The following is a 17,896-nucleotide window of genomic DNA, read 5'->3' on the forward strand; positions in this document are numbered from 1 at the left end:
CAGGTGTTCGGGCCGTGGAGAAGGCCTGCTGCTGTGTGGAGTGCCCAGGATGGCTCCTAACTTGAAGAATCTAGGCCAGTGTTGGGCTGCAGCATCCATATTCATTGAGGGCAGGCCTGAGACTTCGCGGTTGGTGCCCATGATTGCCCAGGCAGATTGAGCGGCCTGCTGGGGCGAAGCACTGGACCCGAGTCATCTGCCCCAGGAGGGCCGAAGAATCCTGTTTGCCGAAGGCGGGACCCCGGGTTCGTGCAAGGTGGCCGTGAGTGCCTGCGGAGTCCAGAACAAACATATACGAGGCCCGGTGTATGGCTTATGAAACGGGTGGTGGCCTGGCGGTAGCAGTGATGAGGTGTGATCCGTTGAAGCCCTGAGTGGAGCAGTGGCCCTTCCTTGGGCCACATCGCCCAGGTATCATCCTCCGCCAGGTCTGCTGAAGTGCTAGTGGATGTCCTCTCTTATACCCCACTGGCTGAATCCGGCCGTGAAGTAAGGTAGGCCTGGAGTGCCGGGCCCCCTTTCCTCCTTCTCTCTTGGGACACTGTGGGTGAAGACTGAGCCTGAACATTTAGTGCAAAACAGGGGGCAGCCCTGCGGTTGGGTGGCTCCTTGACACATATGAACCTGTGTGGTAATGGCCGGCTCAGGCCTCGTCCTATGGGGCCTCGAGGCAGGGGGCGGGGGTACCCCAGGAAGACTTTGATTATGCGGGGCTGCTGTAGGCTGGTGGCCTGGCGAATCGGGTCCCATTAGGTGGCCCCCTTGGTGGGTTGCCCAGGGCTGCAGAAGAGGTCAGGCTAGGCCTGGTGCAGCTTGCAGCCTGGGGCAGCCCAAATCCGTGAGGCCCAGCCTGCAGCAGTCTGCATAGATACCCCTGCTGGACAACACCTAGAGTGGTGGGACACCTCACAAGAAGCCCGCCTATATTGAGCGGGGGCAGACAGAGCGGACGGGGTGTGGTACACAGGGGTCTTGGATCCAGTCCACCATCATGACGAAAGATAAGGCTCGGTCCCTGACTATGCCGCCCTACTGGCTGCAATCACCCAGGCCCGGGACACACTGGATACAGAAATCAGTGCAGTGTGATCGGAGGTCTCCTTCCTATGAAAAGACCTCAGGAAAGCAGTCGACCGTATCACAGAGGCGGAAACCCGAGTGTTTTCGGTCGCAGACACAGTAGCAACCCTACAACAGAAAATGAATAAATGCACAGTGGTAACACAGGAACTGGCCTCTGGGGTTGAGGACACAGAGGAATGCTCCAGGCGAAACAACCTTTGCCTTATTGGCTTCCCGGAGGGATGAGAGGGCTCATCCATGGAACGCTTTCTCATACAATGGCTGAAATCCCTTCTGCCACTGGAGTCCACGTCCCCCTGTTCTGTGGTGGAGAGAGCCCACCAAGCTCTGACAAGGAAGCCCCTACGGGAGAGTACCCCAGGCCATTATAGCCAAGCTGCTGAACTATATGGACCACGACACCATTCTTCAATTTGCGTGAAATCAACGGGACAAATTAATCTACAATTCGAACTCGATCATGATTTTTCTGAACTATACGCGCTTAATACAACAACAGCGGCAATCCTGTGCTGCCGCCAAGCAAAGGCTCAGAGAGCTGGCTCAGAGAGCTGAATGTACAATATATGTTGCAGTATCCAGCCCGTATGCGAGTTATCCACCACTCCAAGTCTCTCTTCTTTGATACAACAGAGGAGTTATTCGCATGGGCTGATGAAGCGGTCCACCTTAGACCCACCGCTGGATTCGGACTCTTCTCAGAGCACTCGCAGAAATCAACCAAAAAAGACCGCCTCCAAAAGACGACACAGATCCCGGTCCAACTGGCACTCTTAGATGCAGGGTAATGAATTGTGAAGCGGCAGGGGCATCGTCAATTCCCCGTCTGTGGCCTGACCATGGACATTTACTCTTAAAAAGGAATATGGTCTGTTTGGGACGCAAAGCTGGCTTGGGCATCCAGGCTCAGTGCCTATTGCACGCCCTGAACAATGATGATTAAGTAACTTGGGAAGTTAAGGCACCATTGGTGGAGGTGCCCTGGGGTCCCCTGTTAGGGCCTTGGGTATCCTCCGACCACGACAGATACTTCCAGTTTGTGGGATGTATTGGGGTGGGGCTGGTGTTTGGCACATTAGTGCAAAAGATAGCTGAGTTAAGGCAAAGACACAGCGACTCCATTGTATTTTCTGTAACAGATGGCTGCAATCACCCCTAACCCACTACTGGGTGAGCTTATCATCATGACCTGGAATGTCCAGGGGGTTCTCGATAAAATCAAAATGGGTGCGGTCCTTAGGCCGGCCAAAAACCTTGAGGCTGACATCCCCCTTTCACAGGAGACCCACCTGTTGGGCAATAAAGCTCCATGCCTGGCCTGCTTCGGCTATGACAAGAGTATATCATGCTGGGTTCACTCGGGGTCATGTGGCACAGCCATTCTTATACATCGTAGGATCCCATACATAGTATCCAAGTACTGGTCAGACCTTGGCGGGCACTAGATTTTAGTGATGGGCACATTGCATGGGGAAACATTGACAATAGGCAACTTCTACACCCCCCCCCCCCACTGGGACATACCTATGTACATAGAATTACACAACTTTGGGGGGAAGCCCCAGACGGTCTAGCGGTGATGGGTGGTAATTGGAATGACATCATGGAACCTGGGGATCGCTGGCGGGAGACCAGCCACAGTCCCCAAGGGCAGGAGTCAAAACTGCACTACCTTGTGGCTACTCTAGGGTGGACAGATGCATGATGCTCAAACCACCCAGCTGAACTCGGCTTCACCTTCCTCCCCGTGGTGCATGGGTCCCTGTCAAGGCTCCACTACTTCTTTCTTCAAAGTACTTACAACCACAGGGTGTTGTCGGTATCAATTCGCCCCAGAGGTCTTTCAGACCATTACCCGGTCACTCTCACTCTAAACATTGGGCCAAAGAAACCTCCCTTCAGATGGCGAATGTAACCATGACCTAACATATCAAACTGCCATCCAGCAGGCGATTTTAGATTACTTGACATCCAATGTTGCAACTGCTCCATCCAGTATAAGATTGTGGGAAGCCCTCAAGTCCACGATCATTAGTGTAGACATTGGTTATCATACAGGGGAATAATGCTGCCACCTGAAACTCAGCAGAAACAAGAGGTCGAGCTAAGGGAAGCAAAAAGACAGACGTCCCAACTCCGCCTTCTCCAAGCCCAACATCAGCTATGCCAACATCTTACTAACAAGGCCAGGGATATATCCATCGCCTCTGCCAAGCTATGCTGTGGCCTTCCCCGTGCCGGTGCTACGATACGCGGAGGGAGTCCAATGCACTACCCCTGACACAGTGGCCCAAGCATTTGCGTCCTACTATAAATCCCTATACGCTCAGCAAGCTTTTATATCAAGTAACCTAATTGGCAAATTCTTAAAAGATATGCCGCCCCAAAGGATATCGGATGATACACGTGAGCCGCTAGACGCTCTCATCACTGTGGTAGAGCTTGAGACAGCCCTGTCGAATATACATCCTGGTTGCGCACTTGGTTCTAATGGATTTTCCAGCAAATTCCTACGTTCCCACATGCCCCTGCTAGGTCCACATCTCCTAGCGACACTTAATGAAGCCTTGGGACAGCACTATCTACCTCAGGATTGTGCCACGCTGAAATAGTGGTGTTCCTGAAGCCCACCTACTGAATATAAACAAGTGGTGGTACGGCTCGCACATGGACCCAGCTTACACAGTATTTATTTATTTTTATTTATATTTTTTATTTGAAAGGTTAGACCCGGAGGTATCAGAGCGCTTTACATGTGGGAAAATAAGATTACAGGAATTGTTCAAGAGCATAGTATAAACAATAAATAAAATCAAACACTCCATTGAGGTCTAATAAATAGGGACACCGCAAAAGCAGATAAAATTACATATTTAATGGCAGGAAGGGAGATTCAGGGCTGAGCTGCGGGTGCGGTAGAAATTAGAAAAGGGGTGGGTGGGGTAAAACCAGGGTGAGGAGAGGGGGATGGTCAGCCTGGCGGGGTTTCAAGATGAAGAAGGAACGGAAGGTGGGAGTAGGGGGAAGAGTATGAGGTGAGGTAGAGAAGAGGGAAGGGTAGAGGAGAGGAGAGAGGAGGGAGTGAAGTAGAGGGGGTGAGGATGGAGGACAGCAGACAGACTTGTGTTGGATAATACTTCCCACCTTGAATTTCTTTACAGCCCCTACAACCATGGGAATATACCTCCGGCATGTAGAACTGTCAAACAACTTTTGTGCCATTCAGTGAAAAGGATGGGCTGGGATGGACGCCTGACTCAGACAACCCCCTGTGGTATGGAACGTATCTATGCCCAATTGCTGCATTCCCAGATTTCAGGGCATGGGATCTCATTGGTATTTCAAATTTAGGCGACATAATGCCAGAATTGACACTCAAATCCTTCCAACAGTTACAAAAATACTATAGTCTTCACCGTACACAATTCTATAGATATCTCCAACTAAGACATGCCTTAATCCCCTTGATTAATTCGCTTGAGAACTTGCCAGGATTCCATCCTCTTGAGAGACACTTACTAATGGGGGACTTGGATGCCCACAAAATTCAGCAAATTTATCAGACTCCGGTTACCCACAATCAAACTACACTGCATACCACGTGAGCTGCATGGGAAGCGGATATCCAAGACCTCACAGACGATGACAGGACGAGTCGTTAGCTAGTCCCCAGGGAGCCACCGCTGCCATAAGTTACCCATTCATTAAATTTAGGTACCTCTACAGGGCATATTATACCCGCTACCGCCTATGGCGGATGGGTGTCATTTTGTCTCCCACCTGTTTGCAATGCGGGGAAGCCGTAGGGGCATTCTTGCATACAGTCTGGAGCTGCGGGGCACTGCATACATTCTGACATAGGCTTTCCTCCTGCCTAGAGCAGGTAATATCCTGGAATTTGGCACTCAATCCCAAATTAATCCTTCCTCGCAGTACAGAAGAGGTTGGGGGAACCATCATAAGCAACATTTATTATTTTTGGGCCTCACATTAGCTAAGTGTGACATTGCTCAGTCTTGGAAGAGGAAGTCCCTGCCACCAATAGGCAGGTGGAAGAGGGCTATGGACGATTGCATGGCAGCAGAGGTGGCTGTGTATCAGGCGCGAGGCTGCCCGCAAAAGCACAGGAAGGTATGGTCTGGATGGGCTATGTACTGCGGGATTGATCTGCTCTCCCTGCCATCCTAGATCTATCCTTAGTCAGGCAACATATTCCGCACCACAATGCACACCCACAAGGTGGGACACTCTGGCCGCATACGCACACATAGCAGGTATCTCTTGCATGGGGGAACACTGTGTAGTCTGAGCCATGTTTTGGGTTAGTCTGCATGTTTACAGGCTGTATTGCTGTTCTAGATACTTGGGTACTACTCTGTAATGTGCTGTATCCGATATACATGCAACCGGCTATGCCGCAACGTACCACAAAAACTCAATTAAGTTTGTTTTTTTAAAAAAACCATTCAGACTCTGTTACTGGGTGCGTCAGGGTGCGTCAGACTGGCCAATAGGACAATCTGCCAATCCCTGAAGGGGCAGTCTGACAGGTCAGTGTGTGCGCCATTAAGTTTGCTTGTTTGTGAGCCTGTATTATGGTCTAGTGGGCCATTTATTACTGTGCATTTCCCCAATATTAACACAAGTATTGCTCTCAGTAAGCAGTAAGCACAAATGCATGCATCCTCCCATACCTTGCAATTTAAAAACTGCCCTGATTTGGAAATGTGGGCAACTTTTTAAGCTCTATGACTCTTTAATGGGGGCATTTTTTTTGGGCCTGGGCCTATTTTTTGTCCCAGTCAAACTCTGAGGGGTTTATTTCTCACAAAATAGCATACACGTGTATCAGTATCAAAGGCCATCTATTACCTACCTGGACTATCAGTGTTGTGTTTGGTTGTGGTGTTCTGCATCCAAACACTTCCCAGCTGTCTCTGCATTGTGTTTCAGAACATTTTCTGTGCTATCAATTGAACCAGAGATCCATGGGACCCAGAGCTGACTGTGGTCAGGAGCGTAGCTTAGGCAATAATATCAAAGGGGTGTGAGTTTGAGAATTCCCAACAAGCACTAGTGTGCACCCAACTACATAGTAAAGGGGTCTGGATAGGCTGGTAGGAAGGGAAAATGGCAAGTAAGGAAATTCTTGGTACTTATTTTATGCATATAGATCCATACGCTGGTGAAGGCAAACCTTATAACCCACCTAAAGCCCATGTAATGTAGCCAGGTTAGAAATACATTCTATTTACCAAGTATGGGGCCGATTCCGATCCTGGAAAAACCGGGTACGAACCGTCGGTCGGAGCGTTTTCTCCGTCCGACTCGTACCCGGGAAAAAAACATTACAAACATGCAATTACGATTCGCACGGAAACACCATTTCCGTACGAATCGGAAAAAAACACTGACCGACAAAAAAATACATACCAATGTGATCCGGGACAGCGCCGATGTGACGTCGGGACGCATTCAGGCTGCGTTTCACGAACCAGGAAGTACGATTCGAACGGACAGCAGTCCGGACGGCAATATTTTTACAGCACCCAAAAAGTGCCGGAAAAGCGAAGTACGCCGCGATGCGAGCGGAATTGGGGGCCTGGTGCGCCGTACCCCCCCCAGCCCCCCGTATGTATGTGCTGTACCCCCCCAGCCCCCCGTATGTACGTGCCGTCCCCCCCAGCCCCCCATATGTATGTGCCGTCACCCCCCCAGCCCCCCGTATGTACAGTGCGGACCCCCACCCCCGTATGTACGGTGCAGACCCCCACCCCACCCCCGTATGTACGGTGCGGACCCCCACCCCACCCCGTATGTTCGGTGCGGACCCCCACCCCACCCCCCGTATGTACGGTGCAGAACCCCACCTCACCCCGTATGTACGGTGCGGACTCCACCCGACCCCCGTATGTACGGTGCGGACCCCCACCCCAGCCCTGTATGTATGGTGCAGACCCCCACCCCCGTATGTACGGTGCGGACCCCCACCCCACCCCTCGTATGTACGGTGCGGACCCCCACCACACCCCCCGTATCTACGGTGCGGACCCCCACCCCACCCCGCCCCCGTATGTACGGTGCGGACTCCTACCCCCGTATGTACGGTGCGGACCCCCACCCCACCCCCCGTATGTATGGTGCGGACCCCCACCCCCCGTATGTACGGTGCGGATTCCCACCCCACCCCCATATGTACGGTGCGGACCCCCAGCGCTAGTGAGTGCAATAGTTGGGAAAGTATTGGATAGCGGTGGGTTAAAATTACTATTCCCAATCCAGAGAGGGCAACAGTAGGGAAAGTGCTAGATAGCGAAGGAGCAAAGATTACTATTCCCACTCAAGTGAGTGCAACAGTAGGGAAAGTATTGAATAGCGGAGGGGTAAAAATTACTATTCCCACTGAAGTGATTGAAACAGTAGGGAAATTGCAAGATAGCAGAAGGGTAAAAATGACTATTCCCTCTCCAGTGAGTGCAACAGTAGGGAAAGTGTTGGATAGCAGAAAGGTAAAAATTACTAATCCTATTTCAAAGAGTGCAACAGTAGGAAAAGTATTAGATAGCGGAGGGGAAAAAATTACTATTCCCACTCAAGTGAGTGCAACTGTAGGGAAAATATTGGATAGCGGAGGGATAAAAATTACTATTCCCACTCCAGTGAGTAAAACAGTAGGGAAATTGCTGGATAGAAGAGGGAAGGGTAAAAATTACTATTCCCGCTCCAGTTAGTGCAACAGTAGGGAAAGTGTTGGATAGCGGAGGGGTAAAAATTACTATTCTCACTCCAGTGAGTGCAACAGTAGGGAAAGTGTTGGATAGCAGAGGGGTAAAAATGAATACTCCCACTCCAGTGAGTGCAACAGTAGGGAAAGTGCAGGATAGCGGAAGGGTAAGAATTACTATTCTCACTCCAGAGAGTGCAGCAGTAGGGAAAGTGCTGGATGGCAGAAAGGTAAAAATTACTATTACTATTCCCACTTAAAAGAGTGCCACAGTAGAGAAAGAATTGGATAGCGAAGGGGTAAAACGTACTATATCCACTCCATCCACTCCAGTTAGTGTAACAGTAGGAAAAGTATTGGATAGCAGAGGGGCAAAAAATTACTACTCCCACTCGAGTGAGTGCAACAGTAGGTAAAATATTGGATAGCGGAAGGGTAAAAATTACTATTCCCACTCCAGTGAGTAAAACAGTAGGAAAAGTGCTGGATAGTGAAAGGGGAAAAATTCCCAATCCAGTGAGTGCCAGAGTGGGGAAAGTATTGGTAGCAGAAAAACAAAAACTACTAATAACATTTCAACAATTAAAAAATATTTATATTCTTCGAAATAAATAAACAATATTTTAAAAAATATACCATTGAACATATTAATCATATAAAAAGAACACATATAATAATGTTAATTACATATTATAAAAACCTACAAATATGATATAAAAAATACATTTATAAACATTATGTATTTAAAAGAAACAAATATTCACAAACACATTATTTAAAACATAAATGTAGTTATTTTATTTCCTACCCTATGACACCACACCAATAAAAAAGACATCAACATTTGTATTAAAATGTATTTCCATAATTAACATAATTAATAATAAATCTAAAATATATTATTAATAAAACAAGATAATAGACATTCATTGATTACACATTCTTTAACATTATAATATCCACAAACACACCTAAAATTAATGGCACAATTACAATTAAGAATTACTAATAATTCATCAATAAAATTTAAATTACGTTCCACCTTTGCCACCATTTACACCTTTAAACACCAGAACACACACCTAAAATGAATTACACAATTACCATAATGAATTGCTAATTAATTAATTAAAATAATTTAAATTAACAACTTATTAACAATTCATCAATAAAAATTAAATTACTTCCCACCCTTCACACGTATGAACACAACACACACCTAAAATGAATTACACAATTACCATAATTAATTACTAATTCATTAATTTTAATTAATTAACAACTAATTGTCAAACAATTATTAATAAATTAATTTACACATTTAACACTATCACATCATAATTATACAAACATTAATAAATACATTTTTTATAATTAAATTGCTTCCCACCCTATTCCCCTATAAACCCACAACCCATTACGGAACTAAAAACGCTAAATGCAATTAAAAAAAAAAAATAACTACTATAAATAATCAATAAAATATATATAATTAAGTTATTTCCCAACCTATTCCCCTTATAAACCCGCAACCCGCTACAGAACTAATAATGCAAATATCAGTAAAAAAAATAATAACTACTATAAATAATCAATAAAATGTATATAGTTAAATTACTTCCCACCCTATTCCCCTATAAACCCACAACCCGCTACGAAACTAAAAACACAAAATTCAATTAGAAAATTGTATTAACTACTAAAATTTTAACACATACAATAAAAATTCAAACAATTCTTCAACAAAAAAACCAACATCAAACACATATAAAATATACACTACAATACATAACATTAATAAAAAATCGATATTTTTAACAACTATGGGGCCGATTCCGATCCTGGAGAAAACGGGTACGAACCGTCGGACGGAGCATTTTCTCCGTCCGACTCGTACCCGGTCAAAAAACTTTACAAGAATGCAAGTACGATTCACATGGAAACACTATTTCCGTACGAATCGTACAAAACACCGACCGACGAAAATATACATACAAATGTGATCCGGGAAAGCTCCGACGTGACGTTGGGTCGCCTTCAGGCTGCGTTTCACGAACCAGGAAGTACGATCCGCACCGACGTCACCCCGCACGGATTAAATTCTCCGGCTGCCAAAAACTGCCGGGAAATCGGGACCACGCGCACAAGGAGCACCTGTACGCGACAGACAGCCATGGACCCGAACCTACGTGTCATCCCAGCACTCATAGCAGTCCACTTGCTCTACAGGAACCGACGCAGATGCCGCAGTAGGTCAGAACAACAACCAGGGGCAAAGGGGGGGGCAGGGGCAGGACACATAACCCCCACCCAAGTCACAAATCACACATGCCATGGACATACCTGACCTGCAGGACCTGGTCACATCGAGGGGGTGGGGGCGTGTCCAGCAACGCAAGCGTCCGCCACAACGGAAGTGAATGTTGACGCGAACCGGCAACACAACAATACCGGTACGTACCGTACCCACGCATTAAGAGCGTGGGTACAGGTCGTACCACGCCCACCCCTACGTCACCCCAACAATGGCGGTACGGCCCGTACCCACGTTCTAAAGGCCTGGGTACTGGCCGTACCAGCATTGTTGGGGTGATGTAGGGGTACCCGTGGTACGACCCGTACCCACGCTCTGAAGGCCTGGGTACGGTGCAGACCCCCAATGGGGTGCTGTAGGGGTACGCACCGTACCCACGCTCTGAAGGGCTGGGTACGGTACGTACCCAGGCCTGCAGATCGTGGGTACGGGAATGTATGGAGCGTACCCCCACCCGTGTATGAATGGAGCGTCCCCACACCCCACCAGTGTATGTACGGAGCGTACCCCCACCCGTGTATGAATGGAGCGTACCCCCACCCGTGTATGTCCCGAGCGTACATGCCCAGACACAGGAGGGGTGGGTGCCTATCACTCCCAGCAGTGCCCAGACACAGGAGGGGTGGGTGCAGAGTCCTCCCAGCAGTGCCCAGACATAGGAGGGGTGGGTGCCTATTACTCCCAGCAGTGCCCAGACACAGGAGGGGTGTGTGCAGAGTCCTCCCAGCAGTGCCCAGACACAGGAGGGGTGGGTGCAGAGTCCTCCCAGCAGTGCCCAGACATAGGAGGGGTGGGTGCAGAGTCCTCCTAGCAGTGCCCAGACATAGGAGGGGTGGGTGCCTATCACTCCCAGCAGTGCCCAGACACAGGAGGGGTGGGTGCAGAGTCCTCCCAGCAGTGCCCAGACACAGGAGGGGTGGGTGCCTATCACTCCCAGCAGTGCCCAGACACAGGAGGGGTGGGTGCAGAGTCCTCCCAGCAGTGCCCAGACATAGGATGGGTGGGTGCAGAGTCCTCCCAGCAGTGCCCAGACATAGGAGGGGTGGGTGCAGAGTCCTCCCAGCAGTGCCCAGACACAGGAGGGGTGGGTGCAGAGTCCTCCCAGCAGTGCCCAGACATAGGAGGGGTGGGTGCAGAGTCCTCCCAGCAGTGCCCAGACATAGGAGGGGTGGGTGCCTATCACTCCCAGCAGTGCCCAGACACAGGAGGGGTGGGTGCAGAGTCCTCCCAGCAGTGCCCAGACATAGGAGGGGTGTGTTCCCATCACTCCCAGCAGTGCCCAGACATAGGAGGGGTGGGCGCAGAGTCCTCCCAGCAGTGCCCAGACATAGGAGGGGTGGGTGCCTATCACTCCCAGCAGTGCCCAGACACAGGAGGGGTGGGTGTAGAGTCCTCCCAGCAGTGCCCAGACATAGGAGGGGTGGGTGCAGAGTCCTCCCAGCAGTGCCCAGACACAGGAGGGGTGGGTGCAGAGTCCTCCCAGCAGTGCCCAGACATAGGAGGGGTGGGTGCCTATCACTCCCAGCAGTGCCCAGACACAGGAGGGGTGGGTGCAGAGTCCTCCCAGCAGTGCCGAGACACAGGAGGGGTGGGTGCAGAGTCCTCCCAGCAGTGCCCAGACACAGGACGGGTGGGTGCAGAGTCCTCCCAGCAGTGCCCAGACATAGGAGGGGTGGGTGCCTATCACTCCCAGCAGTGCCCAGACACAGGAGGGGTGGGTGCAGAGTCCTCCCAGCAGTGCCCAGACATAGGAGGGGTGGGTGCAGAGTCCCCCCAGCAGTGCCCATGGAAAGAAAAGGGTGCAGTACCCACAGATACAATACCCACAATTGTCAGTCAGGTGCTCAAAGACCCTGCAGAAAACGTAACATGTGTGCGAGGCTGGGAGTACACACATGCATAGTGTGTAAAAAGGGGAACATGTCCACATGAAGTAACTTCAATATACTCCACACACAAGTACAGTGACCACCAAGGATGCCACAAATGATGCAGGTGGAGACATTGCCCAGCATGCATGGCCAAAGTTGAACGGATCCGTCACACACCAAGGATATGTAGACACAGCTCAGCACAACATTTAGGAAACACCCTGCAGGGAAGATGTCAGGGTCCACAGAGGAAGGAACACACCTTGGGACAATGTCACCATGCAGTAAGAACACACATGAACAAAGTTATTTCGCAAATACCTTGTGATGGCACACAGATACCAGGGTCCACCCCATGAGCAGCACACTACTACATTTCCCAGACACCTAACACATTATGTCCACCCCAAATCATGGAGCAGCAGCACCACCAACAGCAATACCAGAAAAGCAGTAGTGTGCAAAGGGAAAAAACATTGCTTTATTCAGCATTAAAAAACATTTGTCATTAAAAGTTCAATATGTACATGGCCCATAGGGCAGTCCATAGTCCAATTCCTGGTGGGGGACACATAGGGATGCGTGTCCCCTAGCTTGCCTGCACAGTTCATACCTCCTTTGCTTCCACAGGGGGGGGGCATCATGTGGGGGGGAAGGACCAGGCACCGCAGGGAGGAGGGGCAAGGGTAGGTGTTGTGGGTGCAGGGACGGAGGACTCCCCCACAGGGGGTGGGGCAGTGCCAAAGGTGGAGGTGAGAATGACGCTGCACACGGTTGCAAGGTCCTCCAGCGTCTCCCCTGCACCCGAAGGAACCACAGGCCCCGAGGAGGGGGGGTGTCGGAGGGATGGGTCGCAGCACTACTGGGGGAGGGTGTGGACAGGGGGGGGAATCAACTACCCTGACCGGTGACTCCTTCGACCGCTTGCTGGGTGGTATCACACTGGGGCTCAGGGACCCGCGCGTGTAGGGTCGGTCCGTTTCTTTATGGCGTACACATACGCCAGCACTCCCATAGTGATAGGGACCCTACACACGTGTGTACGGTCCGTATCACTATGGCGTACGGATACGCCAGCACTCCCATAGTGATAGGGACCCTACACACGCGTGTACGGTCCGTATCACTATGGCGTACCATACGCCAGCACTCCCATAGTGATAGGGACCCTACACACGCGTCTACGGTCCGTATCACTATGGCGTACCATACGCCAGCACTCCCATAGTGATAGGGACCCTACACACGCGTGTACGGTCAGTATCACTATGGCGTATGCATACGCCAGCACTCCCATAGTGATAGGGACCCTACACACGCGTGTACGGTCCGTATCACTATGGCGTACCATACGCCAGCACTCCCATAGTGATAGGGACCCTACACACGCCCTCAGAGCATATGTACGGTGCGTTTCACACCTGACAGTGGTGACAGACGGCACACAGACAGGAATAGAGCTGTCACACTTGGCCATGGCTGGACATCAAGGCATTGTCTGTGCAGTACTACATGTGTCGGGCACAGGTGGGTCAGGCTGTGATGTGGCACTTTACTTCTGAGGTGTGAAGCAAATAAAAGTATGATGAGCTGTGTACACATGTCATGTGTGATGGTGCCCTATGTGCCACACATCCCCTTCACTCCTTTGACATGTGTGCATTTAGTACAGACTTGTTGAGCCATGCGTCACTGGCATGGCACAGTCACTGACACCCGCAACTGTCCCCTGATGCCAGGTACATGGAATATTACCCCTGACATGTGAATGCCCGCGTTGCACGCTGTAACTATGTCATGTGTGTGTCATGTGTTCCCATAGGTTTGCTGTAGGTGTTTGGTCAAATGCATCTGCAGTTGCTGCAACCAACATGTGTCTGTGTGTAGATGGGCATGGCACACTGTTACGCACACCAGTCCACATGTGTAATCCGACGTAAGGTGTGTATGTATGCATCGACACGGAGTTTCAAAACAAGGACATATCTGCATACTCTCAATGTGTGTGTGATCAGTCTTGACATGTACTCCTTCATGGCAAGGTGTGTGGTCTGTCCTTTTTCTATGACATGTGACCTGTGCCTCTAGTGTTCCGCAACCTGTCTGTACAATAAACATCCTTCTTCTGCACATATGTGGATGTCTGTAACTCCTGTAATGTGTCTGCCTGTTCACTTACACTGGCCCACAGCTAATTTCATGGCATGGCATATTGAGGTTGAGAATCAACTTTTGTAGCTGGCTCTTGGTAGGAGTGTCACCTGCCTGGAATACGTGTCCAGGGCATATTGCACAGACCTGACTCTGTATGTAGCATATGTGAACTGCCTGTTGAACATGTGCTCAGTACATTGACATTGGTGGTGTACTGTACTCACTCTTCTTTGTCCCTTCAAATTCACTGCAGGGCTCCGCCTCTCCCTCGACCAATTCCGGACTTGGCTGACCTGAGGGAACATGACTGTATACGCCGCTACCGCTTCCCCCAACATTTGATTGAGGACTTGACGACACGGCTGGCACCACACCTCCAACCGCTACACAGGTATCCTACTGCACTGACACCCAAGATGAAGGTGATGGCAGCCCTACATTTCTTTGCCACGGGTACCTTTCAACATACCATTGCTCATGTTGGTGGCATGTCCCAAACCATGTTCAGCCGTGTTCTGCATGATTTTTTAGAGGCCATGTTGGATCACCTGGATGAGTTCATAAAATTCCCAACTCCTGAGCAGTTGACAGGTGTAAAGTGTGAGTTCTATGCCCTGGGAGGGATGCCCCATGTCATTGCGTCCATAGATGGAACACATGTGGCTTTGGTACCACCACAGGCACAGGAGGTAGCGTATAGGAACCGCAAGCATTACCACTCCATTAATGCCCTTGTGGTGTATCTTGCCAACATGGTGATTTCACATGTCTGTGCTCGTTTTCCAGGATCAGCACACGATGCCTACATCATGAGGCGTAGCAGGGTGCCTGAAATGATGCTGCAGCTGCGCAACGAACGAGCATGTATTGTTGGTGGGTATACTCTGGCAGTCCTGTATTTAACGTCATCTTCCTGTCTTACTGCTTCTCCTGGCCCACTTTTGTCCATGATGTTTCCATGTAGGGGACGCTGGCTATCCCAACATGCCATGGCTTATCACGCCTCTCCACAACCCCAGCACGGCTGCTGAGCACCGCTACAACAACGCCCATGGGCGCACCAGGCGAGTGATAGAGAGGACGTTTGGCCTCCTGAAGAGCCGATTCCGTTGCCTCCACAAGACCGGTCGCGCACTCCCATATGCACCGGTGAAGGTCTGCAAGATCTTCCTCATGTGCTGCATGCTGCACAACATGGCAGTGGAGAAAGCTGTGCCACTCATCCTGGATCCAGATGAGCAGGACCATCCACCCATGGAGGATGAAGGGCTTGGTCACGAGGCAAGTGATGTGGAGGAGGAGGAGGCGGTAGAGGACATCCGGAGTCAGCTCATGCGCAACTTCTTTGCTTAGTGGTGAGTTCCAGTGTCTGAGTGTGCACGCATTGGGCCGTGTGTGGCATGCGTTGCAATGTGTGTGTCCATCTGCATGTCTGCCAAGTGAGTCAGAGGTGTGTTTGGATGTGTCACTCGAGTGATGGTGCAATAGAAGAATGTTTTTCCAGAGTCATCATTGTCACCTAGCATGTTGACAACCTTATACGTGTCGAGTACATGCACATGCATGCGGATGTGCTTCTTTTGGCTGACTTCTGGTGTGTCTCTCATCCACAGGTACTTGCGCATGCTGTCTGCTGGTGGCATTGTTGTGCTCCTGCTATTCCTCATGAACACAGCAACATGTGCTGAATCAGCGTTACATGCACGGACAAGTTTGAAAATCTCCTTAGGGTAAGGGATGCAGCACGGCTTTTTGGGAGTGGTATTTGTTTTGAATGTGTGTGCACTGCTCCTGTTCATGTTTGGATACTTTACATACATGTAGAATCACCATGGAGCACATGACATGGAGCTGAATTCACCTGAATTGATGGTCAGACTTGGTGACAGTCATCTGTAATGGGATTGTGGATTGTGATGAAGCCATCAATGTGTGTAACACTGCCCTCGGAAACATACGGGTTGCACCGGGTTGACATGGTGTGTGAATTCCCCATTAGGGGCTCAATGGTGTATAGCAGCCTCTCCGTGAGCAGCAGGGGGTGTTTAGCTGTAACCCGTCACTTGTGTGCCAGTTCTATGGATTTCCAGCATCTGTGGTGCAAAGGGGGGTGCCAGTGTTGGTCCCACGTGTTCATCCAGATGACCTGTGTATGTGTTGACAGAGTTGCATTAGCATTCCGACACACATGACTAATAAAGGTGTCCCTCTGCCTCCAAGGTGCCTCATCTCTGTCAATGGTGGTCTGTTGCCACTGTGCATGCGGCATGTCTGGCATAGTTCTCAGAGATGGTGCATATGAGTCTATGTGTAGAGTAGCAAGATGCAAGCTGTTTGTCAGGGATTAGAATCTGTATTGTGCATGATGTCCATGGCTGTGTAGGTATTGTGGCATGTCAGTCTCCACGACGGCCACTGTGCTGCATGTGCATCCATTGTGTGTGTGTGTGCCATGTTGAACCAGACATTCCTTCCTTGACATACACCTTTTGCATAGTTCCTTCCTGAGATCCTTGTCTTTGTGTGCTACTTGTGGCATTGTTTTCTTGACATGACACATGCTGCTGCAGGCCCTGCAGCAAGGGCCCCCAGTGTCCACGTAAACGAGCTGGTGTTCTTCATGGATTGCTTGCTGACATGTGCTATGCTGATCAGCAGCATCTGTGCCTCATGCTGCAGCACACTCTGCATTATGCACAAGATCCCCAGTTTCATCCACCTCAAGGCAAGAGAGACCATCCCCCAGGTCAACTACGACATCCGTGTCTAATCCTACCCTGCACTCTACGGACATGTGCGTTACAACTCCCATGATACTTGTCCACATCCAGGGTGCATCTGCACAGCTCTGCTTCTACATCCGGCGACCAGGCCACATCAACGCCCAACAGAGATGGGAGGAATGGATCACTGCCAGCTGCAGGATGACCTTCTCAATCCATGCACACACTCAGGATGCAGCCCACAACCACAACACAACCTTGTGGCACTGTGATCCAACACCCCATTGTGCCATCTCCATGCATCCAACCTTGGCCGGCCCACCATTCTCCACATCCACCTGACTCAAGCATGCAGGACATGGTTCTGCCACGTGTCTACACATACCTGGGAGTAGCACCCCAGGACACTCCACATGATCCCTGACCTCTGCGCATGACTGTTGCTCTTCTAAATAGGTCTGTAGGCACAGTTGTGCGGGCACCCCCTCAGCTGGTTGGGCCAATCACGGGTGAGTATGGTGCTCCATGTCTGTATTGGATGATACATTGTGACCCATGTGTGTCCTGTGCCAGACTCAGACCCCAGGGTATGGATGGTTGGAGTTACTTCTGAAATCAGGCATGGTTTGACTTTACAACACACACATGTAGTGGAATAATGCAAAATGACGGCATCATCTCGTGATTGTGATGATTTTTATTTGTGGTGGGGTACGTGTTTGGGGGGATGACAAGAGGTGCTTGGCGGGAGTGTAGAATCCAAAGTTCACAGGGGGAGTTGGTATCCTTGCCATTGGAAGTCATCAGAGTCTATGCCACAGTCTTTGTCAACATTGGTCAGACAGTGACCAGCAAGGCCATGTGGCAGAGAATGTCATTTGCTGATGTGCTGCTGTTGGGCCAGAGGTCCAGATGCCAGGCCAGGTGACCTGGGAGATGGTGATGTTCCGCTGACTCTCACAGTCTTTTGCGTGGACGACCCACCCTCCCGCGGGGACCCTCAGAAGCAGGCCGTGACAATGCTTGT

The sequence above is a fragment of the Triturus cristatus genome, chromosome 7, assembly GCF_964204655.1.
Source record: "Triturus cristatus chromosome 7, aTriCri1.1, whole genome shotgun sequence".
Classification (NCBI taxonomy): Eukaryota; Metazoa; Chordata; class Amphibia; order Caudata; family Salamandridae; genus Triturus; species Triturus cristatus.